This window comes from Macaca thibetana, chromosome 6 (assembly GCF_024542745.1).
Source record: "Macaca thibetana thibetana isolate TM-01 chromosome 6, ASM2454274v1, whole genome shotgun sequence".
Classification (NCBI taxonomy): Eukaryota; Metazoa; Chordata; class Mammalia; order Primates; family Cercopithecidae; genus Macaca; species Macaca thibetana.
Window position 1 is genome coordinate 118526623 of NC_065583.1, and position 26951 is coordinate 118553573.

The 26951-nt window shown below is 39.9% G+C and overlaps 1 protein-coding gene and 1 pseudogene across 1 annotated transcript in view; one reads left to right on the forward strand and one right to left on the reverse strand.

Annotated features, from left to right (window-relative positions):
* ZSWIM6 (zinc finger SWIM-type containing 6) overlaps nucleotides 1–26951 on the reverse strand; it is a 215275-nt gene that overhangs the window by 153204 nt on the left and 35120 nt on the right.
* LOC126956653 (60S ribosomal protein L3-like) lies at nucleotides 1833–3036 on the forward strand (annotated as a pseudogene).

Genomic DNA, 26951 nt, shown 5'->3' on the forward strand with positions numbered 1-26951 from the left:
AGGGGTTGCTTGCTTCTACTTTATACATCACATAATAAGGTTGGTTATATAGTTTCCAAGTCCCCTGTAGATTAAAAGCAGCATATTTAGAAGAGAGGTAAAGAGGACAAAAAAAGTTACAAAAAACCAGACCCAAGAACCCTCAGTCGGTCTAGCGATCTGAATGATTTCTGCCCTACTGGATGCACAGTACATTACATCTAAAAGTACTTTTTTTTTTTTTTTTTTTTTGAGATGGAGTTTTGCTCTGTCACCCAGGTTGGAGTGCCATGGCGTGATCTTGGCTCACTGCAACCTCTGCCCCCCCAGTTCAAGTGATTCTCCTGCCTCAGCCTCCTGAGTAGCTGGCATTACAGACATGCGCCACCATGCCTGGCCTAAAAGTAGGTTTTTAAAGGCACAAATTATCAGCTTTCTAGGAGTGCTGACTATAAAAAATTAAACATTTCTCAATATATTCCTATAAAGCATAACTATATGCAAAATAAAATTTTATAAGGAATTCTACTTCTAGAAATTTGCCCTCAGAGTGTAAGTGGGCAAGATGAATACACCAATATGTTTAGTGTAGAACTGTTCGTACTAGTGAAAAACTAAATACTAAAGGTATTGAGAAACAGATTATATATATATATATATGAACACAACATGGCCATTTTTAGATCATATTCATTAACATGGGAAAATAGCCAAAGTATTGAGTTAAAAAATAAAGGCTGATGGGCTGGGTGCAATGGCTTGGTGGCTCACACCTGTAATCCCAGCACTCTGGGAGGCCGAGGTGGGCGGATCACCTGAGGTTGGGAGTTTGAAACCAGCTTGACCAACATGGAGAAACCCTGTATCTACTAAAAATACAAAATTAGCTGGGGGTGGTGACGTATGCCTGTAATCCTGGCTACTTGAGAGGCTGAGGCAGGAGAATCACTTGAACCCAGGAGGTAGAGGCTGCGGTGAGCTGGGATCACGCCACTGCACTCCGGCCTGGGCAACAACAGTGAAACTCCATCTCTCTCTCTCTCTCTCTCTCTCTCTCTATATATATATATATATATATATATACACACACACACACACACACACACACATATATAAATGCTGGTAAACAGAATGTGAAGTTATGCAATTTCACTCACATTGTATCATGAGAATGACACGTGTGTATGTTTTGGTATGTGCATGTGGGCGCACATGCACGCATATTATGAAACTGTTAAGAGTGACAACTCCTGTCTCACCAAACTGTTAACCGTGATTTTTGCTCCTTCACAATTTTCTATGTTGCCTGAATTCCCTACAGAAAGATAGACTTTCACATAATCATTTAAAAAAATTTTTTAAAGACATACTCCAGAACAGGCATATTCATCACGAATGCCACTTTACAGGATAAAAGATACGGAAGAAAAAGGTATATAGATGAATGTCTGTAGCCAGTTTGGATGCAACTACCATGTGTTGCTTTCCATCTTTCTCCAATACTAGAGAAATCAGCAGAAAGCTATAGACTCATCACTGCAAATTCATCAACACTACTAGAAAACACAACATTGAAAGTTAGAGTATCTATACATAAAGATATCTCACATAACACTCCAGTCACCCTATCAATTTCACAGTTTCTTAGTTCTATCTGGAAGAAGTACTTCATCAAATTTTCAATGTCAAAACACGAATGCATGCCAGTCTATGAGGGAAATACAGTCTTGAAGGAAAATATATGCAAAATGAAGGTAGAACTGTAAAAGCCCACTGGATGGCAAAGAGGATCCCTGGCTCAAAAAGTTTTGAAAATACCATTCTTTGCTCTACCGGCGGGATTTGATGGCGTGATGTCTCACAGGAAGTTCTCTGCTCCCAGACATGGGTCCCTCAGCTTCCTGACTCAGAAGCATAGCAGCAAGCATCATGGGAAGGTGAAGAGCTTTCCTAAGGATGACCCTTCCAAGCTGGTGCACCTCACAGCCTTCCTGGGATTCAAGGCTGGCATGACCAACATCGTGCAGGAAGTCGACAGGCCAGGATCCAAGGTGAACAAGAAGGAGGTGGTAGAGGCTGTGACCATTGTGGAGACACCACCCATGGTGGTTATGGGCATTGTGGGCTACGTGCAAACCCCTCCAGGCCTCCAGACCTTCAAGATCGTCTTGGCTGAGCACATCAGTGATGCGTCCAAGAGGCATTTCTATAAAAACTGGCATAAATCTGAGAAGGCCTTTACCAAGTACTGCAAGAAATGTCAGGATGAGGATGGCAAGAAGCACCTGGAGAAGGACTTCGGCAGCATGAAGAAGTACCGCCAAGTCATCCGCGGCATTGCCTACACCCAGATGTGCCTGCTTCCTCTGTGCCAGAAGAAGGCCCACCTGATGGAGATCCAGGTGAAAAGAGGCACCATGGCCAAGAAGCTGGACTGGGCCTGCAAGAGGCTCGAGTAGCAGGTACCTGTGAACCAAGTGTTTGGGCAGGACGAGATGATTGACGTCATCAGGATGACCAAGGGCAAAGGCTACAAAGGGGTCACCAGTCATTGGCACACCAAGAAGCTGCCCCGCAAGACCCACCGAGGCCTGTGCAAGCTGGCCTATATTGGGGCCTGTATCCTGCCCCTGTGGCCTTCCCTTTGGCATGCGTTTGGCAGAAAGGCTACCGTCACTGCACTGAGATCAACAAGATCTATAAGATCAGCCAGGGATCCTTTATCAAGGACAGCAAACTGATCAAGAACAATGCCTCCACTGACAATGACCTGTCTGACAAGCCACCCTCTGGGTATCTTTGTCCACTATGGTGAAGTGGCCAATGACTTTGTCATGCTGAAAGACTGTGTGGTGGACACCAAGAAGCGAGTGCTCACTCACCCTTCGCAAGTCCTTGCCAGTGCCGACTGAACGGCGGGCTCTGGAGAAGACTGACCTTAAGTTCATTGACACCACCTCCAAGTTTGGCCATGACTGTTTCCAGACCATGCAGGAGAAGACAGCATTCATGGGACCACTCAAGAAAGACTGAATTGCAAAGGACGAAGGAGCTTAATGCCAGGAACGGTTTTTGCAGTTTGTGGGGTCTTAAACGTTATTTTCCACTAGAAAAAAAAATAACATTTTTGAGATAGCATTCTGACAATGCTCATTCACAAAAGTTTTCTCTTTTGTGGGTTCTCCAGAGCAAGGGGTAAATTCAAGGAGGAGCGGGGAAGAGACAGTGCAAGCAAATAAGAACTTATATTTTCACTTTTAAAATATTTTGGAAAACACCAAAAATATTTCTGCCATAGATTCAAATTTAATATTGGGGGAATAAGGTATCTGAAGGTATCTAATCTTAAAAACTTATGACTTGAGTACAATGCTAGTTACATTATTTCTGAATTCTAGTAATTTTATTCTTTATAAAAGGCATAAGAGTATTAAGCGGCCGGGCGCGGTGGCTCAAGCCTGTAATCCCAGCACTTTGGGAGGCCGAGACGGGCGGATCACGAGGTCAGGAGATCGAGACCATCCTGGCTAACACGGTGAAACCCCGTCTCAACTAAAAAATACAAAAAACTAGCCGGGCGAGGTGGTGGGCGCCTGTAGTCCCAGCTACTCGGGAGGCTGAGGCAGGAGAATGGCGTGAACCCGGGAGGCGGAGCTTGCAGTGAGCTGAGATCTGGCCACCGCACTCCAGCCTGGGTGACAGAGCGAGACTCCGTCTAAAAAAAAAAAAAGAGTATTAAAAAGTATGAGTTAATTACAGCAACCTTCTTAGTCAAAATAAATAGCACAGAAAAACATGAATTTTTAAAAACAAGTATAGTAGATTACTCTGAAATGTCACAATGTCATTACAGCAGACTAGCTGCTCATGAATACTTTTGTGAGGGTGGGATGCATACGTAGACAGGCAGACTGGCTGCCAGGCAGATAAGCAGGCAGGCTGACAGAGAAAAGGAAAGGAGATATGGAATGAAGATGAAGAAAGGGACTCTAGAGCAAATGGAAAAAAGAAAGAAAAATTCTATTCTGTCTCATGCTGCAGATGCCCTCAGGAAATGTCATTAATGACACGTTCTCATTACAGAAATTCCCTAGATTGGTCAGAGAACCTACTTTTTTCATTCCCAGATCAAAAACTACATGTGCTCTTTTGTACATCAAGGCTCATGCATATATAGCACGTGGCTAAGAAATTATTCTCTGCCCAGCATGTCCTCATCAAGATACATCTGTGGCCTGCTGTAACCTCTACTGACAACACTGACAGTTGCACCGGAAGACCAACACAAAGATAGAGCAAACAGACATTGAACAGATAATAAATCTGTCAAAACTGTATTCTGAGATTCAAGATTTTTTAGTTCACGTGATAATTTCCAAATGCATTTAGACTTTGAATCACTGAAGACTTTCTCGCTTTCCCAGCTTTTCCGTCAAGCTGCAGGATTCTTTTTTTTTTTTTTTTTTTTGAGACTGAGTCTCACACTGTCGCCTGGGCTGGTGTGCAATGGCGCTATCTCGGCTGGCTGCAACCTCCACCTCCCAGGTTCAAGCAATTCTCCCGCCTCAGCCTCCCAAATAGCCAGGATTACAGGCGCCCATCACCATGCCCAGTTAATTTTTTGTATTTTTAATACAGACAGGGTTTCACTATGTTGGCCAGGCTGGTCTCGAACTCCTGACCTTGTGATCCGCCTGCCTCGGCCTCCCAAAGTGCTGGGATTATAGGTGTGAGCCACCACGCCCAGCCAAGCTACAGGATTCTTAACGCTTCAAGAAAAGTACAGTATACTTGTACTTCAGGATACAAATGTGGTACCATGAAAACAAGCCTCTGGTGAGGGAGCACCTTCCTAAAAAGATAAGCCCCAACTAGGTGAGAGGAAGCCCCACAGAGTGCCCTCAAAGGTGAAAGAACAAACCAAGATTCCACTGACACGTGGTAACTTTCAGCAGTTTTCATCTCTTCTCTCATTTCTTCTCCCCAAAGGAGTTTGCAAGTATGTGTCCCAGTACACCAAAATGCATTTACAGATCTAAGTTACAAGGAATAAAGAAACACTGATCTAGAATATTCGAAAACCACGTTAAAGGCAAAGTCCTTCTGATGACTAATGAACTAAGTTCAAAATTCCACAATTTTATCAAATTGTCCAATTTCATAACTGTTCCCACTTCAAACAGTAGATGCAAACAGAATGGATCTCCATTTTAAGGTTTCCTTGCAGCAAAATGCCCAAAGCCACAATTCTGACGCAAGAAAACTCAAAGCTCTCAGTCACTACACAGCAAAGTAGTTAAGAGTATAGATATTTTTGAGCCACTGTGTGTGCAAATACTAGCCCCGCCATTTATTAGTTGTGTGACCAAAGCCAAATTACTTAATATCTGTGCCTTAGTTTATCTATCTCACAGGGTTGTTGGAAGTTTTAAATAAATTAATACATGTAAAGCCTTTATAACAGTATGTGGCACTTGATGTAAGTATTTTCAAGGTTTTTAAAGAAATCAAGCAAGGTTTTGAAATGTGAACTGTTCCAACTTCCAAGAGGAAAAGGAGAAAGTAGAGATGGTTTTGTAGGTTTTTTGTTTTGTTTTTCAAAGGATAGCTTTGACAGGCCACTAATTCAAACTAATTTTACATATACTCATAGTGTTTAACGTGTTAAGTGCTTTGCCTTACAGTTCGAGAGTATAGACTATCACAAACACACAATTGATTTAGAAAGCAGCACTTAGCCATGTGCGCTGGCTTATGCCTGTGATTCCAGCACTTTGGGAGGCTGAGGTGAGTGGATCACATGAGGCCAGGAGTTTGAGACTAGCCTGGCCAACATGATGAAACCCCATCTTTACTAAAAATACAAAAATTAGCTGGGCATCATGGTGCATATCTGTAATCCCAGCTACTCAGGAGACTGAGACATGAGAATCACTTGAGCCTGAGAGGCAGAGGTTGCAGCGAGCAGAGTTCATGCCACTTCACTCCAGCCTGGGCAACAGAGCAAGACTCCATCTCAAAAAAAAAAAAAGAGAGAGAGAGAGAAAGGGCAAAATAACACTTCTGTAAAACATAGGTAGAAGGAAAGTGTTTTTTTGTTTTTGTTTTCCCAAAGAGGGAGTCTCGCTCTGTCACCCAGGCTGGAGTGCAGTGGCTTGATCTTGGTTCACTGCAACCTCTGCCTCCTGGGTTCAAGCAATTCTCCTGCCTCACCCTCCTGAGTAGCTGGGATTACAGGGAGGCACCACCAGGCCCAGGTTTGTTTTTTCCTTTTTTTTTTTTTTCGTATTTTTAGTAGAGACAGGGTTTCACCATGTTAACCAGGTTGGTCTCAAATTCCTGACCTCAGGTGATCTGCCCGCCTTGGCCTCCCAAGGTGCTGGAATTACAGGCATGAGCCACTGTGCCCAGCCTAATTTTTGTATTTTTAGTAAAGGCGGGGTTTTGCCAAGGTGGCAATCCTCCTACCTCAGCCTCCCAAGTAGCTGGGACCACAGGCGCATGCCACCACACCTGGCTAATTTTTTTGTAGAGATGGGGTTTCACCACATTTCCCAGGCTGGTCTCGAACTCATGGGCTCAAGCAATCCACCCATCTCAGCCACCCACAGTGCTGGGATTAAAGGAATGGGCCACCACGCCTGGCCCTTTTTCTCAATGTCTTACATTTGAAATATCCCATTATTTTATTTAGTGCAGGGGTGATAATTAAAATAATCATAAGTTTCATCAGCATGAGATATGGAAAAGAACATGGAATGGACACAACCCTCGTTTTCAGGTAATTTATGTAAATATGCTGTTTGGTTGGGGCAGCCGATTTACTGTATCTTATTACTGATATTACCCATTTGCTGACTGGGGAAAGTGTAGATTTCTCCCAAAAGCAGATGGCCAATCTAGCACAGAATGCTGTTTTCTGACATAAGCAACTACCAGCAGAGAAGTAAACTCTCAATAATCAGAACAAGTCCCTTTGAACTCTATATAGTGCTCATTCTCAATATCATAAATAATACAACAAAAGGCAAAGGCTCCCTTGAAAAGAGTCTTAACTAAAGATAAAGGAACCGGCCCATAAATGAGTGAGTTGGTAGAGGGCATTTGGCAGGAGCACATGGATAAAGAGCCTCAAAAATAAAATGAGAGCTAGTAATGTTCTCTGAGACAGTAAACTGTTCAAAAGTATGAAAAACATCTTTAAAACCCACACAAAGGGATTTTTAAAACAGGAAAATCTATTAACCCACAAGTTGTTGGGTTATTTTTCTTAAGTACACACATGTTTTGGAAACTTCAGAATCTCAAAATATATTCCTGATTAGCAACACTCAAGTTTCCAGCTGCCTTTACATTTGTTCGCTTTGTCAAAGCCCTAATTCTACCAAAGTCCTTTGTCCTACACAAATGCCAGCTCAGCTCACCTTACTAGAAAGGCTCTTCTGGTTTTGTCAGCTGTGCCCATGATAAGCAGCTGGGGAGTATGGAAAAACCATTAACCATTGACGGAAAAAGAGAGTAGCCATGGAGTTTCACCATTTGTTGCAGAAGTGGTTATAAAAAAAATGTAAATCAAAAAATGAAATTAAAAAGACTATTCATTGCTCCACACCTGCTCCAAAAAGCTTTGCAATCACCAATCCATGTAAAATAGCCACAGTTCAATTAAAAGAAGTATTAATCCTTGTTCAAACAGAGAGAGAAAAAAACTAAGAAGGTACAAAGCAAAGGCAAATCACTCAGGGCAAATTACTCAGAAGCAGGAAAAGAAGTGTCCACGGATGCACTGGGGATAAACCAAAGGTCTTTCTGAAGTCTGTGTTTTCCTGATATAGTACTCTAAAGGTATGGCATATCCAGGGCAGAGAAACATCAATTTGGAATGTATGCAGGAGAGCTTTTCACAACTTCAAAGCATTGAAATGTGTTCCTAATTAGTATGTAACGTATGAAAACCAAATGCAGATTAGGCCTCAAATATTTCTCATCTTTAGCACAGTCCAACTGCTGGGCATCAGTGCTGCTGGGCATTCCCTCCTATGCCCACCTGTGCCCACCACCCCAAGAAGTGTGGCTATCAGGAGGGATCTCCCCTGAGCCTGTGCAAGAACCCCACTGAAAACCCCACATCCAAAGCTGGCCATGAGTCGAATCCAATCAGGCACCAACAGTCTGGGGTGTTTGCCTCTATTCAAAAGACAAGAGAGCCAATAGCTGCTCCGTAAAACCCAGGAAAGTGGACATCATCACCGTAGCTAGCAGGATTATGCACACCCTGGGGCATAGGGGCTAAGGGAAGCCTCCCAAAAGAACTGAATGGATTTTCAATGAAGAAGCCAAGTAAACTATGCTGCCTGGTTATGTTAGACAGTATGTGCTATACAGAGTATGTGCATTCTAGTATGAGACAATGAAAGAGAAAGCATTAACATTGATAGAATGCTAATGCAGGGGCCAAGATACTAGAAACAAATTATCTCAATTAATGCAACTGAGGCCCACAGGAGTTAAGTAACTGGCCCCAGGTCACAACAGTAGTAAGGGCTAAAACCAGAATCTAAACTCAGGTCTAACTACAAATTAAGTGTTCTTTCTGTCAAATCGGATGCCTTTCATTATTTTTCTCATTTATCATGCTGCCCTGAAATAGTTAAGCTTCACCTATGGGCATCTATAGAGGTGATATCAAACTCAAGAGTGAGTGGAGCCTTTCCTGGACAACCCAGGAGTACATGCTGGCTTGGGAGAACTCCGTTAGATTCTAAAGTGTTTCCCTTTTACCACTTTTGATGAAAATCTTTCTCAAAATATTTGTCTTCTTGAAGAGAATATACCAAACACCATTACCCAGTATATGTGTTGCCCATGTCCATGGTGTTCTGCCATTAGAAATGACAGACTGCACTGCACCTTAGAGATGGAAGGGGCTGCACAGACCACTTAGTCAAACCCCAGGACTGCAGGAGTTTCCTCCAAGATTTTTACAAGCTGTCAGAGCAAAAAAAGTGAATATGAAAAGAAGGCCATTTACATGTGGTCCAATAGATCTAAGATTTAAGCAGTTTGGGGGACACAAGTTCCAATATTCCATCAACATTCAAAGTCCCCCCACCGGCACCTGAGTTTTATCCAAGCAAACAGAAATAATACTCTCGCTAAAGCCAAATTGGTCGCCTATCCATCTTCACATTTTCTAAACCCTGTAATCTCAGGAATTCAGACTCAACCGTTCATAAGGTTTTATGAGAGTGGTGGCTTGCTTTAGCCTTTGTGAATTTTCTTTCTTCCCTGCCCAGACTCAAAGGGCTATGTATACTTTTCACTACCATGCATGTTCTAAAAACTTTTATTCAGTTCAGAATTCTTACCAGCAAAGATCAAAGATGCTCTGTTTTAGCAAAGAAAGCAACATTTTATCTGGCAGGATTCTTAGGTGTCAGGAAAGCAGTAGTTTTTCTCAGTAGAAATATTACTGATGTTAGCATAAGTTTTTTGTTTTAAAAAATAAGATGTCCTATTACTTAAATCAATCCCAAAAGGTATTAGTATATATAAGAAAAAGTTCTGGCCAGGTGTGATGGCTCATCCCTGTAATCCCAGCACTTTGGGAGGCCTAGGTGGGTGGATCACCTGAGGTCAGGAGCTCGGGACCAGCCAGACCAATATGGTAAAACCCCATCTCTACTAAAAATACAAAAATTAGCTGGGCGTGATGGCATGTGCCTGTAGTCCCAGCTACTCGGGAAACTGAGACAGGAGAATTGCTTGAGCCGGGGAGGCGGAGGTTGCAATGACTTGAGATTGCACAACTGCACTCAGCCTGGGTGAGAGAGCGAGACTCCGTCTCAAAAAAAAAAAAAAAAAAAAAAAAAGTATTAACAGAATATTGTTATTTAGCAACCTTTCCAGGTCTTCTTTCACTCAAAATAAGATCAAGATTTCAATTATGACTACTGCCAGCTGCTGGAGGTAAAGAGAAAGCCAACCCCACTCCCATCACCTGCCTTTCATTATCCTCCCACCTCCAGGCTGCCTAGATCTTTAACCCAATGGGGTGGAGGCTGCTTGTCAGCTGCCTAGTCTCTTTGTTGACTGTACCTAGTTATTTTAGCACTATGCATGAAACTTAAAAAGAAAGGAAATCCTAAATAAAAGCAAAATACAGGGTGTCTGAAAATTCAATAAACATACAATAAACTTATTTTTTAAAGTATGCAGGTTACATTTTTAAGTAAGATAATCACTGAATAACACACAATTTTCCCTGTGTGTCCAGACTTTTTGGGCACGGTATTTATTGTACCACTTTCAGGTTGAGAACGAGATTCATTGATTTGAAATTAAAGGAACTTCACCTGGAAAGGTGTTTGGAAGTTAAAGAAAATAACACTGAGCATGTTATTTAAAAGCATCCTGTTCTCTGACTTTGTGGACACCCTGTATCTTAATCTACTATAAATTAACTCCCTAATTTTCTACCTACTTCCCTATGCACCCTAAACACCAAATTTTTTCTTTTTTATTTATTTTTTAGACAGAATCTTGCTCTGTTAACCAAGCTGGAGTGCAGTGGCACGATCTCAGTTCACTGTCACCTCCACTTCCCAGGTTCAAGTGATCCTCCTGCCTCAGCCTTCCAAGTAACTGGGACTACAGGAGTACACCACCACATCCAGCTAATTTTTTTGTATTTTTAGTAGAGGGGGGTTTCGCCATGTTGGCCAGGCCAGTCTCAAACTCCTGACCTGAGGTGGTCCACCTGCCTCAGCCTCCCAAAGTGCTGGGATTATGGACATGAGCCACTGTGCCCAGCCCAAACTTTTTCTTTCTACACATAAGGCATCACGACTTTACTGCTGTATTTTGGAAAACTGAAGAAATTATTAAATAATTGTTGGCATCATTAGAATCTAGTCAATTTTATTACTAATTGCTACGTAACTCTAGGTGAGTCCCTGATCATAAATAAAAATGTATCTTAAGATTACAAATGTTGATGGGAGTGCCACGCCAAGGAACAGCAGACTACTCACTTAATTCCTTTGAAAAAATATCAGAGAAAAACTGAGGTAGAAAGGATTGCCTCTTTCTAATCCAAAATATTAAAGATGCATTTTCCAGCTATGTTGTCACCAAATGACTGACAGCTATGTGTGGTGAGAATCGGCATCAGCATGCATGAGATAGCATGCAGGACCAGCCATCACCAGCCACACTTGTCTATCGGATGAACATAATGCTAGTCTTGGTTGCATTCATCTGGAAAGGACCAGCTTTTCGCCTGCATTCCAGTTCTCATTTTCCTCATGTATCGGTATCACTCTACTGTCTATAGCTCAACCAAAAAGAAAAAGTTTAGCAGGTGGACCTTTACTAGCATAACACATGTTAGCTACAACTAAATTCATTTGTTATATCAAGAAAGAGATCTGCATTCCACTTCCACATGAAAAGCCCTAGTAAATTTTACATTTGTTTTGAACGGATTGTATTACATGCATCCACACAAAAAACTACTATATAATGCACTGTGATGGAGGGATCTATTCACTCCACACTGCATGAATACCTCAATTACTAAAGGGAAAAAGAGCCCTTCTTGTGGCATTCAAAAGGGTGACTATATGGAGTTACAGCTGAAGAACAGGGAAAAATATATCACTCTGATGATCAAAGACGTAATATACTGTATGTTAGTTTTCCACAGACAAGTGGCCACATGTCACAGAATAGAACAAAATAAAACTACAGACAACTGCTCACCACTGAGGCAAGCATGTACTTTTATTCATCCTTTAATATGAAGCCATGACACGTAAAATGTCACTTTGAGCTTTGTGTAGGTTAGATGTACCTTGCCTTATTTAAATTCAATAGAGTCATAAGGGGAAAAAATGTGGAAGATAATTTTCACTTTAAAAAAGATTTGGAAAATATTCTTTAAAAAGTAAGTCCCAGAATGACTCATTCTACAAATATATTACATACTACGAGCAACAGTAAGTGTTTATGAATACATGTAGCAGGGACTACAGGCACTCACCACCACATCTGGCTAATTTTCTTCGGTTTTTGTTTTGTTTGAGACAGAGGCTGGCTCTGTTGCCCAGGCTGGAGTGAAGTGGCAGGATCTAGGCTCACTACAGCCTCTGCCTCCCGGATTCAAGTGATTCTCCCGCCTCAGCCTCCGGAGTAGCGGGGATTACAGGTGCACGCCACCACGCCCAGCTAATTTTTTTTTAATTTTTAGTGGAGACAGGGTTTCACCATGTTGGCCAGGCTGGTCTCGAACTCCTGGTCTCAGGTGATCCACCCACCTCAGCCTCCCAAAGTGCTGGGATTACAGGTGTGAGCCACCACACCTGGCCTATATTTTTTAAAGTAGAGACTCGGTATTGCCGTGTTGCCCAGGCTGGTCTTAAACTCCTGAGTTCAAGCAATCCACTTGCCTCAGCCTCCCAAAGTCCTAGGACTATAGGTGTGAGCCACCTCACCCAGCCCATGAATGATTTTATGCTTGCAGTAACAATTCTAAACCAGGGGTTAGCAATCTCTGGCATAAAAACCAAAGAGAGCAAAAGTCAACAGTGAAGACTTAATGCCCAGTGCATAACAGTATAATCTCCCTTGATTCAAGCTAACAGCTTCCCATAAACATTTCTTAAGTACCTGCTAGGTGCCAAACAATCCTATCTGGATCAGCATTTCCTACACCTACACCTCCTGACTTGACACACAGAAAGGACTCTGAGGCTGCATATGAATGCTGACGCTGATACCATAAACCCAATATACTCAGATTTTGTCCTAAAAACTATGAGTGGATACTACATATTAGTACTTGCAAAAATTAGAGTTAAGTCTATCAAGAAAATCAATGTACACAGATGCTAACTGTTAGGAAAACTTTCTGGGGCTCTACTACTACAAGAGAGTACTTACTAATGACTGTCTGTGGGCTGGGCACAGTGGCTCATGCCTGTAATGCCAGCACTTTGGGAGGCCAAGCCAGGTGGATCACCTGAGGTCAGGAGTTCGAGACCAGCCTGACCAACATGGCAAAACCCCGTCTCTACTAAAAATACAAAAATTAGCCGGGCATGGTGGCGGGAGCCTGTAATCCCAGCTACTCGGGATGCTGAGGCAAGAGAATCACTTGACCTTGGGAGGCGGAGGTTATAGTAAGCAGTGATCATGCCACTGCACTCCAGCCTGGGTGACAGGAGCGAAACTCCGTGTCAAAAAAAAAAAAAAAAAAAAAAAGAAATCTAATATGAAGACAGAGTAATAAACAGAACGGAATAGTCCTAAGGCTATTCAAAGTCATAAAGAATAGGCAAAACTATTTTCTCACCTTAAATATCACACAAGCAGGCTTAACAGTTTGCCTGTCTATCAGATGTAACTTGGCATTTGCATTGCTAATAGTCCTTTTTCAAAGAGTGCTCACACTTTCAGTTCCTTTTGAATGATAATAACTGAACCTCCTACCTACCCTAGGACTCAGACATACTAATAACGTCAAGCTGCAGATAAGCACTTTCATGTTCAGAGTAGAAATTTTTTGAGGGAGGTGTTTGTTTTTGTGGGAAGGCATTGTACAGGAAGGTTCATTCTGCTCTGTTCTAGTTTTTACTTGATACATAAACAGCGAATGCAAATATAATTTATCCCTCATGAAAAGACATATATAAGACAAAAACCAATGGAAATGAAAAATTCCTAAAAGAGCTGTTTTCAATATGCACTAGAAAAAAGGATCCTCACTTCTTTGTGGTATTAAATTATTTGTCTTCATACAGTTTTCAACTCAAAACTAGTCGTCCAAAGACCCTTTGGAAAAATGAAACTGCAAAAGGCAATGGATTACTCGACCACAAGTAAATCCCTACAGTTTTAAGATGGCAGTCTACTTCAGTGCAATCGTTTAGACAATAAAGATTTAAAGGAAAAGAGAGGCAATGAAACACTTCACAAATCCAAAAAATTGCTTCCAGGATACAAAAAGTTTTCCCTACACAAGGTCTAGCCTTGAAACTGCAGTAAGAAAAACATTTCTGAAGTAATAAACTGAAGATACAGACTTAATGTTAACTTCCCAACTGTTCTTTATTTATCTTTTTAATTTCTTTCTTTTTTTTTTTTTTTTTCAGAGACAGGATCTTGCCCTGTTGCCCAGGCTGGAGAAGAGAGGCATGATCACAGTAGCTCACTGCAGCCTTGACTCCTGGGTTCAGGCAATCCTCCCACCTCCACCACCTGAGTAGCTAGGATTACAGGCACGCACCACCACACCCAGCTAAATTTTTTATCTTCCCGTAGAGACGGGCTCTTGCTACATTACCCAGGCTGGTCTGGAACTCCCAGCCTCAAGTGATCCTCCTGCCTCAGCCTCCTAAAGCACTGGGATAATAGGAGAGAGCCATTGTGCCCAGCCCAATTTCATGTAATTTTTATTATGGCTTAAAACTGAAAAGGTAGCCAGGTGTGGTGGCTCACGCCTGTAATCCCAGCACCTTGGGAGGCCGAGGTGGGCAGATCACCTGAGGTCGGGAGTTCGAGACCAGCCTGACCAACACGGAGAAACCCCGTCTCTACTAAAAAAATACAAAATTAGCTGGGCTTGGTGGTGCATGCCTGTAATCCTACCTACTTGGGAGGCTGAGGCAGGAAAATTGCTTGAACCTGGGAGGTGGAGGTTGCAGTGAGCTGACGTCAAGCTATTGCACTCCAGCCTGGGCAACAAGAGCGAAACCCTGTCTCAAAAAAAAAAAAAAATCTGAAAAGGTATTAAAGGGTATCCTTGTCCCTCAGTTTGTCTTAAGGTTATCATTTTCTTGAGAATCCATCCACAAATGTTGTATGCATATATAAGCAACATATAAATAGTTCTGTATTTTCTCCTTTCTACTCAAATGGCAGCAAAACACACATACTGTTCTACACCTTGTGGAGTTTTTTTGTCCCCCATTTAATATCCACATCATCCTCTATCAGTCTTTTCCTTATTCCTTTTTAATAACTGCATGCTACCCCATCTTGGATGGACAAATTTTTATTTAACCAGCCTTCTATAATGAACATTTAACTTGTTTCCAGTGTTTTGCTACTATAAACAAAGCTTCAATAAAACTTGGCCATTCTTCATTTCAGTTTTGCATAAGATAAAAATCTGGATGTTAAATTGCTGAGTCAAATAGTTCTGTGCATTTATAAATCTGATGAATTCTATAAAATTATCCTCCATAAAGACTGTCCTAATTTACATTCCCATCAAAAATCTGAGTACCTATCTCCCCATTCAGGCTAACAACTTGCTAAATTTTTATTTTTATCAATGTGATAGGTTTTTTAAAAAATGGCATCTGGTGTAGTTTTAATTTTCATTTCTCTTATAAATCAAGTGAGTACCTCACCTTCTCATCATGTACATTTATCTCTCATTTCTGTGAATCTCCATATTTGTCCTTTGTCCATTTTTCTACTGAATTAAGTCTTTTTATTGGTTTGTTGACATTTTTCATACATTAAGGAAATTTGCCTATCTTTGTGGAGCTGTAAACATTTTTCAAACTTGTCTTTTGACTTCGCTTGTGGGTTTTTTTGTTTTTGTTTTGTTTTTTTTGACGAAGTCTCACTCTTTCGCCAGGCAGGAGTACAGTGGCGTGATCTTCGCTCACTGCAACCTCTGCCTCACAGGTTCAAGCGATTCTCCTGCCTCAGTCTCCTGAGTAGCTGGGATTACAGGTGTGTGCCACCATGCCCGGCTAATTTTTGTACTTTTAGTAGACACGGGGTTTCACCATGTTGGCTAGGCTGGTCTCCGATCTCCTGACCTCATGATCCGCCAGCCTCAGCCTCCCAAAGTGGTTTGTGGTAGTTTTAAATATGCAAAATCTTTTATTTTTTTATACAGTCTAACTTATGAATCTTGTTTTTTTCATTGCTTCAGTGTTTTATGTCAAGAAAAAAAAAACCCTTCATTCTAAACTATAAAAGTTTTCTCCTCTGCTTAGTTCTATTTCTTTTGTGACTCTGCCTTTTAAATTTAAAGCTTGATCCATTTAAATTTCATTCTGGTGGAGGTATAAATTATAGATCCAACTTTATTTTTCTCCAGATGGCTACCCAGTTATCCCAACACCCTTTGAATAAATTCCCTCACTGATTTAAAATGCCACCTTTATCATGTCCTGTGTGTTCTGCGGTCTCGAATTTCCTGTCTTCATATTTTATTTCACTGATCTAGATCTATACATGTGCCTTCACACAGTTTTAATTATTGTAGCTTACTATCCTTTAATCTCTTATAGACTTGATCCCACCTCTCATTAGTCTTCTTTTTCATAGTGTTCCTATTATTGTATGCTCATTTCTATATTAATTTTAGCCTTAATTTGTCAAGCCAAAAAAAAAAAAAAATTCCTGTGTGCATTTTCACTGGAGTTACTTCCAATTTACAGACAAATTGAGGGAGCTTATTTACCTTTAAGAAACAGCCCTAATATTATAGCTGGCAATTTTGTTCCACCAAATACAAATGATGTGATTCATGGCTCAACTAGAGCATTCATATTTCATATTAGTATGGGTCCAATCACAAGATGATGGTCTTCCTCATAGGTAATAATGGTGTTTGGCACTAACCTCCCTCCTACAGACAGAAGAGCTATATGAAAAACGTATGAATGTCAAAAGTACTGTTAAAATAGCAGATTCCCTGAGTTTACCCATAAATTAAATATAAATAAGGAACAATTCTATGGTCACCATATGTTTTCTTAAAATGGAAGCTAAAGACACAGGCATAAAGAATTTAAAAAGACCTCTACAGATGATCCAGAAAGGTTCTAAGCAATCTTTTCTTCTGAACATATCACCCCTAACATAATGGTTTATTTTATGGACTGTTTTCTAATTTTCCATTCAAAGGACATTCCAAATTAGAAAATCATGTCCATTCTACTCCAACATTCCTACAGAATTATTACCACATGTATAGTATCTTTTATCATCAAGTAGATGAAAGCAAAAGGCAAGATAGGAACAAAAAGAAAATATTTTACATTAATATTTTACAGTTTGTAAACACTAATAAAAACTATCTCATTTGACACATATGCATAGTGAACTAATTATGAATAAATACATTAAAATGAAGAATAATTTTATAAGCAATACTTTTAAACTTTTATTTCTACCACCCCCTATAATTTTAATGCTAAAAATCTTAGATATCAAAACAAAAATCCCTGTTGAAGGGTGAGGGGAGTAAGATATGATATTAAAGAAGTAGGTGGGGCCAGATGATGAAGGGTCTTGTAGGCCACAGTAAGAATTTTAGACTTTGGCCATAAGAATAGTGAAAAATCCATAAGATTTTAAGCAAGAAAAGATTGTGACCATTAGCTGATTTTTAAAGATCATTTGGTAACAATGTAGAAGATGGGTTATTTGCACGGTGACAAGGGTAGAAATAGAGAAAATAAGTTACTGCAATGAACCAGACATGATTATTAGACTTAGGGTAGGATTGGTAGCAGCAGTATGATGAAGAAAGGATTCATTTAAGAAATACTGAGTAGAAGAAGTTTTAGTAGTCAAAATGTTCTAATAGTCCCCCTCCAAAAAAAAGTCCCAGTGGTTACTGACACATTCTACCAAAGCTTCAATAAATCAGTACTTAAATGTAAATAGAGCCGGGTGCAGTGGCTCATGCCTGTAATCCCAAGCACTTCAGAAGACCAAGGTGGGAGGACTGCTTGGGCCCAGGAGTTCAAGACCAGTTTGGGCAACATACTAAGACCCCGTCTCTATAAGATTTTTTTTTATTTTTTTAATGTAAATGAATAAAAAGAGTTCTGGAAGTATGCAACCAAACTGATAATAGTGGTTAGTTCTGGAGAAAGGAGGTGAAAATTATGGGTAACAAAGAGATACTATTTTTATAAGAATACATTCATGTATGACTTGTATACTTTATAATTTTCTAAGAAATTTTCCTACAAATTAAACACAAAAAGCCTTAATTCATATCTAAATTAAATAACTAACTGAAAAAAGAAATATTTAAAGAGGTAAAAATGATAAGACACTACTAATTTTTTGACTTGAACTCAGAAATGATATAAATGATGGTGTCATTTATAGAACTAGGAAACTAAGAGAGAAAGGCAGGTTTGAAAGGAAAATAATTAAGTCCGAGGCACAAGTGTAACAAATAAATAAAGATGTCCTATGACTAGGTGGACTACAGGAGTCTGGAGCTCAGGATAAGTGAACACTCGAACCTGGTACCTAGTAGTTTGAGAGTAGATGAGAGTAGGAAAAGGGCCCAGGAAAGCGGGAAGAAGGTGGCTTAACTAAGACTGGAATTACCAAAGAGGTAAGAGAAAAACCAACAGATCTTGATTTATCAAAGTCCAGTAAAGACTGTTATGAGAAACAGTGGTCAGTTGTGTTCAGTGCTACTGAGTTGTCAAATAAGATGAAGAATGAAGAGCCCACTGAATTTAGCAACACTGGCATCTTTAGCAGGTTCAGTGGAGTGATGGGGCAGAGACCAAAGTTGAAAGAATGAAGTACAAGGTGAAGAAATAAAGCAAATGTGATCACTCTTTGAAGAAATTTGGATATGAAAAAAAAAAATCAGGCAGAGGGTAAGAATGGGGTAGAAAGGTTCAGTATCAAAGGAGGGCTTTTTTATTTTTAAGGTGGAAGAGATTTCTCCATGTTTAAATGGCATTTATGCACAATGGTAGAAAGGGAAAGAATGATTATTTTTTAATAATGCCCCAAAATTAATATAGGAAACAAACTGGAATGCTGCTCATTTCTGTAGTATGACAGTGAGACATCTCAGCCATCAGTAAATGGAATTTATTCACTCCGAAAGATAATAAATCAACCAAACAAAAAACCTCTTCTGTAGACATGAAAGGAGATCTGCTTACATTTAAATCATAAGGGAACTTTTAGAACATTCACATCAAAATGGAAAATGGAACTTAAAGTTCATGTGCTTAATGTCCAATCTGTAAATTCTAAAATATACTTTATCAAAATATTCAGGTGAGGGAGTACAATAACATAATAGGTCAACTTTCTCTGATTCTTCCACAGATTAAAGGTTTTACAGATGCCTTGAAAGGAAACTGATGAGTACATGAATAGCTTAGTTATTTACACCCCTTGAGGCACACACACAGCACACCTAATGGTTCTGCCCTGAGGCAGAAGACTTACAGATTGCCCTCCTAATTGCTCCCTGGACCCTCAGTACACAAAGCTACGTGATCCGGAGGTACAGATTCCTATATAAAACTCACCTTTAGGAAAAAAATCAAAAGATAAATATCTTGCCAACTACTTCTAAACAAATACAACTCTTTTATAATACCCAAAACCTAACAAATCACCATGCCACACACTAGCTAATATACCTAACAAAATTCTGACCTTCTTATCTTTAAAATAAAAGCAATTTAGGTAGACATTAACCAATTATTTAAACAACATCATTACCCAATAAACTTCTGAACATCTAGTTTTACTATAAATGCAGTGCCAATTTTATAATTTCCAAGTGAGAAATTTCATTTCTAAGGAATGCCTGTTATATCTTCATAATAAGCATAGATAGTTGATAAAGTCATCAATTTTAAGAGTTTAAAATATAAAATAAAATCTAGGTGAAGGAGGTAAAAGAACTTTCTAAACTTGAAGAAATTCAGAACTAGCGACCAAACATCTGAAAAGGCAAGGAATTTTTCTAAGTTTAGGGGAAAAAATAATAGAAACTGAATTCCTAAAAATAAAAAATCTTCCACTCCTCTGTGGCCAGGACATATTCCCCACCCTGGGGCAGAGCCCAGATGCAGACCTGAAAGTGTCCCCAGAGCCTGTGCTGTCCACCACTATGGCCCTCCACAACCTTTATCAACTGATGAAAAAGAGGATAGGAGTAAAGTTCACAAAATAGGAGATGCAATGAATAAGCAAACATATGGGAAAATATGTAACTTTGTGAGTAACTTTAAATTTTCACATTAAAACAACAGGTAACTTGTAGGGGTTCTTTTGTTTTTTATTTTGCTGTTAATTGGCAAAAAATGTAAAACTATGCTAATATCCAGTGCTGGCAATTGGTGTGTGAAACTTGTAGGCAATTTGGTAATACATATAAAGTGCCATAAAAACATCCAACATGCCCTTTCGCCCACTATTTCCTCTTCTGGAAGTCTGTATTAAGGGCGAAAGAAAATATGGGCAGAGTGAAGGGCAGTGCTTTCTCCACATGCACAAAGACATTCATCTGAGCCTCACGCATAAAATGAAAACTTGGAAACAAATTTAAATGCCCAAAATAAGACAACGGTCAAATAAAATATAAATCCACTGAATTATTTATGTTTACACATAACATGTATATAACAGAAAAATGCTTCTCATACAATGTCAAACCAAAAAGAGCTAGATATAAAAATGTGCAAACAATGAAAACCTGCATTTAATGCACAGAAAATACAAGGAGGAAAAACACTAAAATAGTGACTATGGTTGGTTAACACAATGGTATAGAATGACTTTTCCCATTTCCCAGTATCTTGCACGTTTCAAAATGTGATTTCATTGCTTCTACTATTTTTATACAGTTTTAAAAAATGGGAGGGGAGGATTTCATAAGGTATTTGCAAATTTAAAATAGAAGAATACAAATCTGAGTGTTCTTTGAAACTTGTTTAAAAATCAAAAATAACAGTGCAATAAGGATGATTCATAATTTGTTTGATGCAGTTCAAGTTCTTTTGTACAGAGGATGCAAAAAAAATGGTTATGATCTCACTTGGGGTCTTAGAAGTTATCTCAGAAATTATTTAATTCTAAATAAAACTGGAAAGCCATTTGAGTTTTAAGTTGGAATGTTCCATAATCTGATTTACGCTATAGCCTCTGTTTTCTAGTTTGTTTTTTGGTAAAATCTGACATCTTACATGTCCAGTGAATTATCTGTGGGAAGAGAAAGAATCATTTACACCACCTAACTCTTAATCTAAAAAACTAACATCATTAGGTAAAAAATCATTTTTAGTAATATTGCAAATCTTAACATCTCCCCTACTACACTGACAGTTTCTGAGGTATGGCAGGGATGCATCTTATTTTCACGTGGTGGGTGGTTCTCACATAAGTATACAGAGTTGTGCTTGAGGAGGTATACAAGGGGAAAAACTATTGCCCCATCAGTCAAGATCATCACAAACCACCACTCAAGTAAGCAGACATAAATAGGGCTGTCCACATTCAAATAAATCTTTCTTAGATAGTAAAATATTTCTGAGAGAAGAGGTGAGTACCCAAAGCACCAAACCAAAACAGTTCAGGCAAGCCCCCAGGTCATCTAAGCCTGAGCCCTGGAATACTCAATTGTAGCCAACCATAAAGTATACATTACTACAATGGATTCTGAGAATTTGGCCTTTTGGTTAGTGGTGGTTAACACAGAATGGTCTTTCACTAGGACATCTCAAAAGAATGTATCTGAGTTTGATCCAATGACCAAATTACATAGATAATTCTGTAATATAGTAACTTGGCTTTCATTGACCTATGCTGAAAGATCATTTTGATTGAAATAAATGTTATATAAGATAAATTCTCCAGTAGGGACTGAGGCATTTTAGTTAACCAAGGCTGCTACATTTGCTATTAAAGCCACTGGGTCTTCAGGTCTTAGAAAAATATAGTAGGAAGAAGTTTATAATCTATATCCAGTACCCAATGAAGTGATGTACAACATACTAAAAGCACCAATGAATATGTGTAAATACTCTAGTTTAAAAAGGACATCACATACAAAATATTATTTGATAACTAAAATGTATCTAGACCTTTCTTTGCATCTTTCAACATGCTCCCTTCACACATTATATGTCACTTCATATTCAAAGAAGCCTTTTTAGTTAAGCAAGGCAGGTATTATCACCTCATCATAGGTGTGGTAAATGAGAAGCTTAAGTGATCTACAAAAGTTCATATAGCTGCTAGATGTCAAAGCAGAAACTACACTTGTAGGGTGAACGACACTCTCATTTGCCTCTCCTTCCCTTACCAGATCTCCATCAGAGAGCTGACTGACTTGCTTCTTATGCAAGCAATGTGATCAAAAAGAAATTATTTGATGACATCCCAGATATATGTCCTTTCTTGATAGCTGGCCAGCAGTAAGAGTTGTTTCATCTACTGACACTCCATAATAGAAAATCCATAGATTTTTACCCAAAAGGCAAACTGGTAATTTAAAAGGTAAGCCTCCTACTGAGCCAAAGTCCAAACATTATTTTAAAAGAATTTATTTAAAAATTCAAAGGACTAACATAAAGGAAAACCAGAGGCAGACTGCTCAGAGGTTTTTCTCCCTTGTTTTCTACTGTTTACATCAAGCAAGACATTTCAATTACCTACAATAACTATGCCAATTATTTTGCATAGTCATTTGGCAGTGGTCCTAAAGTCCTAACTTATTACACCAATTAATATGAATACTTTTAAATTATTTCAACTGAATAAAATGTTTCTAAACTTTAAAATAGCTATCTTCTTAAGTATGGAGACTTACTGGTGTATCTCCTATGAATTACTAATAATTATGTTTTATATAAAATACAGTAGCTAACACGTTTTGAGTTCTTCATTATGTACTGGGCACTCAGCTATTTAAACATGAAATCTCACTGAATCTTCACAACAATCCTATGGTGTAGGTTTTTGAGACAGGTGCTTTCTCTGTCGCCCAGGCTGGAGTACAGTGGCACCCTCACAGCTTACTACAGCCTCGACCTTTTTGGCATCAAGCGATCCTCCCGCCTCAGCCTCCCAAGTAGCTGGGACTACAGGTATGTGCCACCACACCTCACTGAATATTTTTTTAATTTTTTGTAGAGATGGAGGCCTCCCTACGTTGCCGAGGCTGGTCTCAAACTCCTGTCCTCAAGTTATACCTCTCATCTTGGCCTCCCAAAGTGTTGGGATTACAGGCATGAGCCACCATGCCCGGCCACAAACAACTTTTAAATCTACTTTATAAATGTGAAAACAGAGGCACTAAACATTACTTAACCAATCAGAAGGTAAGAAAACTGGGATCTGAATGTACAAAGTCTAGCCACTATACTATATGGCCTCTGTGATCTACCTGTTCTCTTGTGTGGCTTTGGGATAATGGAAAAAGCATAGCCTCCAGACTCTGACTAACTGGGTTCAAATCCTAGCTCCTGTGCTTATAGATGCAATCTTGAGAAAGCTAGAGAAAATGTTCTTGCACTTCTCAACAACAAAAGACACATAAGGATCTGGGTAAAGTGGCTCATGCTTGTAATCCCAGGACTCTGGAAGGCCAAAGCAGGAGGATGGACCACTTGAGGTCAGGAGTTCAAGACCAACAGAGTGATACCCCATCTCTAAAAAACCTTTGTTTAAATGAAATAGCCAAGCATGGTGGTACACGCCTGTAATCTCAGGAGGCTGAGTTGGGAGGATTGCTTGAAGACAGGAGTATAAGGCTACAGCGAGCTATGATTGCACCACTGTACCTAGCCTGGACTACAGAGTGAAACCCTGTCTCAATTTAAAAAAAGAAAAAGAAAAAAGGCACTTAAGGCCTGATGTAAGCGTTTCTGCACTGCAGAACTGTTGTGAAAACGTAACACCTAGAAAACAGTGACTAGCTCATGCTTAGGGATCAAAAATCTCAGCTGTAACACAGTGACTCCTCAGGGGATGGTTAGGTGTTTGGGGCGATGGCTTCACACCAAATGGCCTCGAACTGCTCTTGTTGCATTCTTAAGTTTTCTTTCTTTTTTAAAGGTTTTACTTCTTCATGCTATCACTTAATCAAGCTGACACTGGGGATGTGCCTGTATATAAGGCATTCCCTTCTGTGCCTTTTTTTTCTTTTTTCTTTTTTTGTTTTTTCTTTTTTCAGACAGCATCTTGCTCTGTCACCTCGGCTGGAGTACAGTGGCAAGATTATGGCCCATGCAGCCTCAACCTCCTGGGTTCCAGCAATACTCTCACCTCAGCCCCCCAAGTAGCTGGAACTACAGGCGTGTGCCACCACGTCTGGTTAATTTTTGTATTTTTGTGGAGATGGGGTTTCGCCATGTTGCTCAAGCTAGTCTCAAGCTCCTGGTTCAAGCAATCTGTCTGCCTCAGCCTCCAAAGTGCTGGGATTACAGGCATGAGCCACCACACCCAGCATGTGCCTCTTTCAAATACACTATAAACTAGAAAGCTAAACTTTCTAAAACAATTTCCTAGTAGGAATATCCAAATTCTAGGAGAAGATGCTGGGTCTTTCCAATTAGCTAAGAGAAAAACTTCAGTATGTGGACATTGTAACATCTAGTTCTGGCTTTTTAGAGTTCGATTTGCTTATTCACCTTCTTTGTGAGGTTTGAAGAATGCTGAGGATACCACACATTTTAGATCTACACATAAACTTTGTCTTACTGGAGCACACTATAACGTAGCACTGCCACTATCCCATCCAATCAAATACACAGGACAAAGACAGGCAAAGTGGGTTCAGGCTGGTATACCACATTGCCCAAAAAATGCATAAAAGCACATGCAACCTTTTTCTGGCTAAGAGTTAAAAGAAATTAAAAATGACATTTAGGCTGGGCATGGTGGCTCATGCCTGTAATCCCAGCACTTTGAGAGGCCAAGGCAGGCAGATCGCTTAGAGCCCAGGAGTTCAAAACCAGACTGGGCAACATGGTGAAACCCAGTCTCCATGAAAAATACAAAAATTAGCCAGGCATGGTGCCCAGCGCCTGTAGTCCCAGCTGCTTGGGAGGCTAAGGTGGGAGGATCACTTGAGCCTGGGAGGTGGAGGTTGCAGTGAGCCAAAATCACTGCCAGCCTGGATGACAGAAAGAGACCATCTTAAAAAAGAAGACACCTAATTGAAGACACAATTGGAGGTTTAAGGTGGTTACAGAGGAGGAACTAAGGTATTGGGCAGATGTCTCCCTTTTAGACACATTTGCCAAACTTACTGCCAAATATGGTCTGACAGAACTTTTCAGTACACTGTGCCAACCCAATGCTATTTGCACACACTCTCTAGTAAGTCAGCAAAGGGAACTGACTCCATCTTTCAGTGAGGAGCCCATTAGACAAACCTAAGTACTGAAAACCGCTAAGTGGTAGAAGAGAACATAATCACACTGTTTACTGTGAGACAAAGTCTTCACTGGATTAAAATAAAAGCACACAAGGGAGGGTGAAATGGAAGGATCACACAAAATATATCTGAGATGCCTCAAAAATAAAAGAGCTGTCAAATCAAAAACAAAGTTTAGAATGTTCCATTCTTATTACAGCAACTATATCAAGCACTGCTATATTTGTGTCCCATCATAGAAACTGCCATTCCCAAACATTTTTCAAAATTCAGCGTGTCAGTCATTCCCTATCCAAGAAGCTGATTGATAAAATACATATATATATAATTTTTTTTTTTTGAGACAGAGTCCCGCTCTGTCGCCCAGGCTGGAGTGCAGTGGCACGATCTCAGCTCACTGCAACCTCTGCCTCCTGGGTTCAACCAATTCTCCTGCCTCAGCGTCCCAAAGAGCTGGGACTACAAGCGCCCACCTCCACGAATGGCTAATTTTTGTATTTTTAGTGGAGATGTTGGCCAGGCTGTTTTCCAACTCCTGACCTCAGGTGATTCGCCTGCCTCAACTTCCCAAAATGCCGGGATTATAAGCGTGGGCCACCATGCCTGGCATGTGTCACATTTCAAAAAGGTTATGAACCATAATAGGGCAGGGGTCAGCAAACTTTTTCTGTAAAGAGCCAGTTAGTAAATATCTTAGGCTTTGAAGGCCAAAGTTTCTGTCACAACTACTCAAATCTGCCATTAGACCACGAAATTAGTCACTGACAATACATTAAATGCTATGGTCTGAATGGTTTTTTTGTCCCCCCAAAATTTACCAGAGTGATGGTGTTTGGTGGTGGAACCTCTGAGGAACGATTAGGTCATGAGGGCAGAACCCTCGTAAATGGGATTAGTGTCCTTATACAAGGGCATGCATGACCCCCTCATTCTTCCCACCATGTGAGGTCACAGCAAGAAGGTATCATCTATGAACCAGGAATAGGGCTCACATCAGACACTGAATTTGCCAGCACCTTGATCTTGGATTGCCCAGCCTCCAGAACTGTAGGAAACTAAATTTCTGTTGTTTTTAAGCCATCCAGTTTATGGTATCTTGCTATAGTAGCCCCAAATGACTAAGACATAAACTAATGAGTATGGATGTGTTACAATAAAGCTTTATTTATAGACTCTGAAATTTGAATTTCATGTAATTTTCACATCACAAAATATTATTCTTTTGACTTTTTTTCCAACCACTAAAAAAAAAGGTAAAAAACATTCTTAGTTTGCAGGCTATACAAAAACAGGTAGATCTGGCCTATGGGCCACAATTTTCAGATCCTTGACAATAGGCTGCTCTAATATTCAAGAATGTATACGCAAAAACACCTACCAACTACAATTTTAGAATTATGTTACCTTTGAATCTAAAGGGGCTGGAGTATGCTATTATGTTTTCTGAAATAGAAACTATGGGCCAGGCATGGTGGTGCATGCCTGTAGTCCCAGCTACTCAGGAGGCTGAGGTGGGAGGATCACTTGAGCCCAGGAGGTTGAGGCTGCAGTGAGCTGTGATCACGCCACTGTATTTCAACCTGGGTGAAACAGTGAGACCTAGAAAAGAGAGAAAGAGAAAGAAAGGAAAGAGAGGAAGAAAGAAGAGAAGAGAAGAGAGGAAGGAAAGAGAGAGAGAGAAACAAACAAACTATCCTATAGAGACTACTTAAAACTCTTGGCCTCTAAAGTTAATACCAAAATGTTAAATGAGAAATTGTGTCTTTTTAATAACCTTTAAACA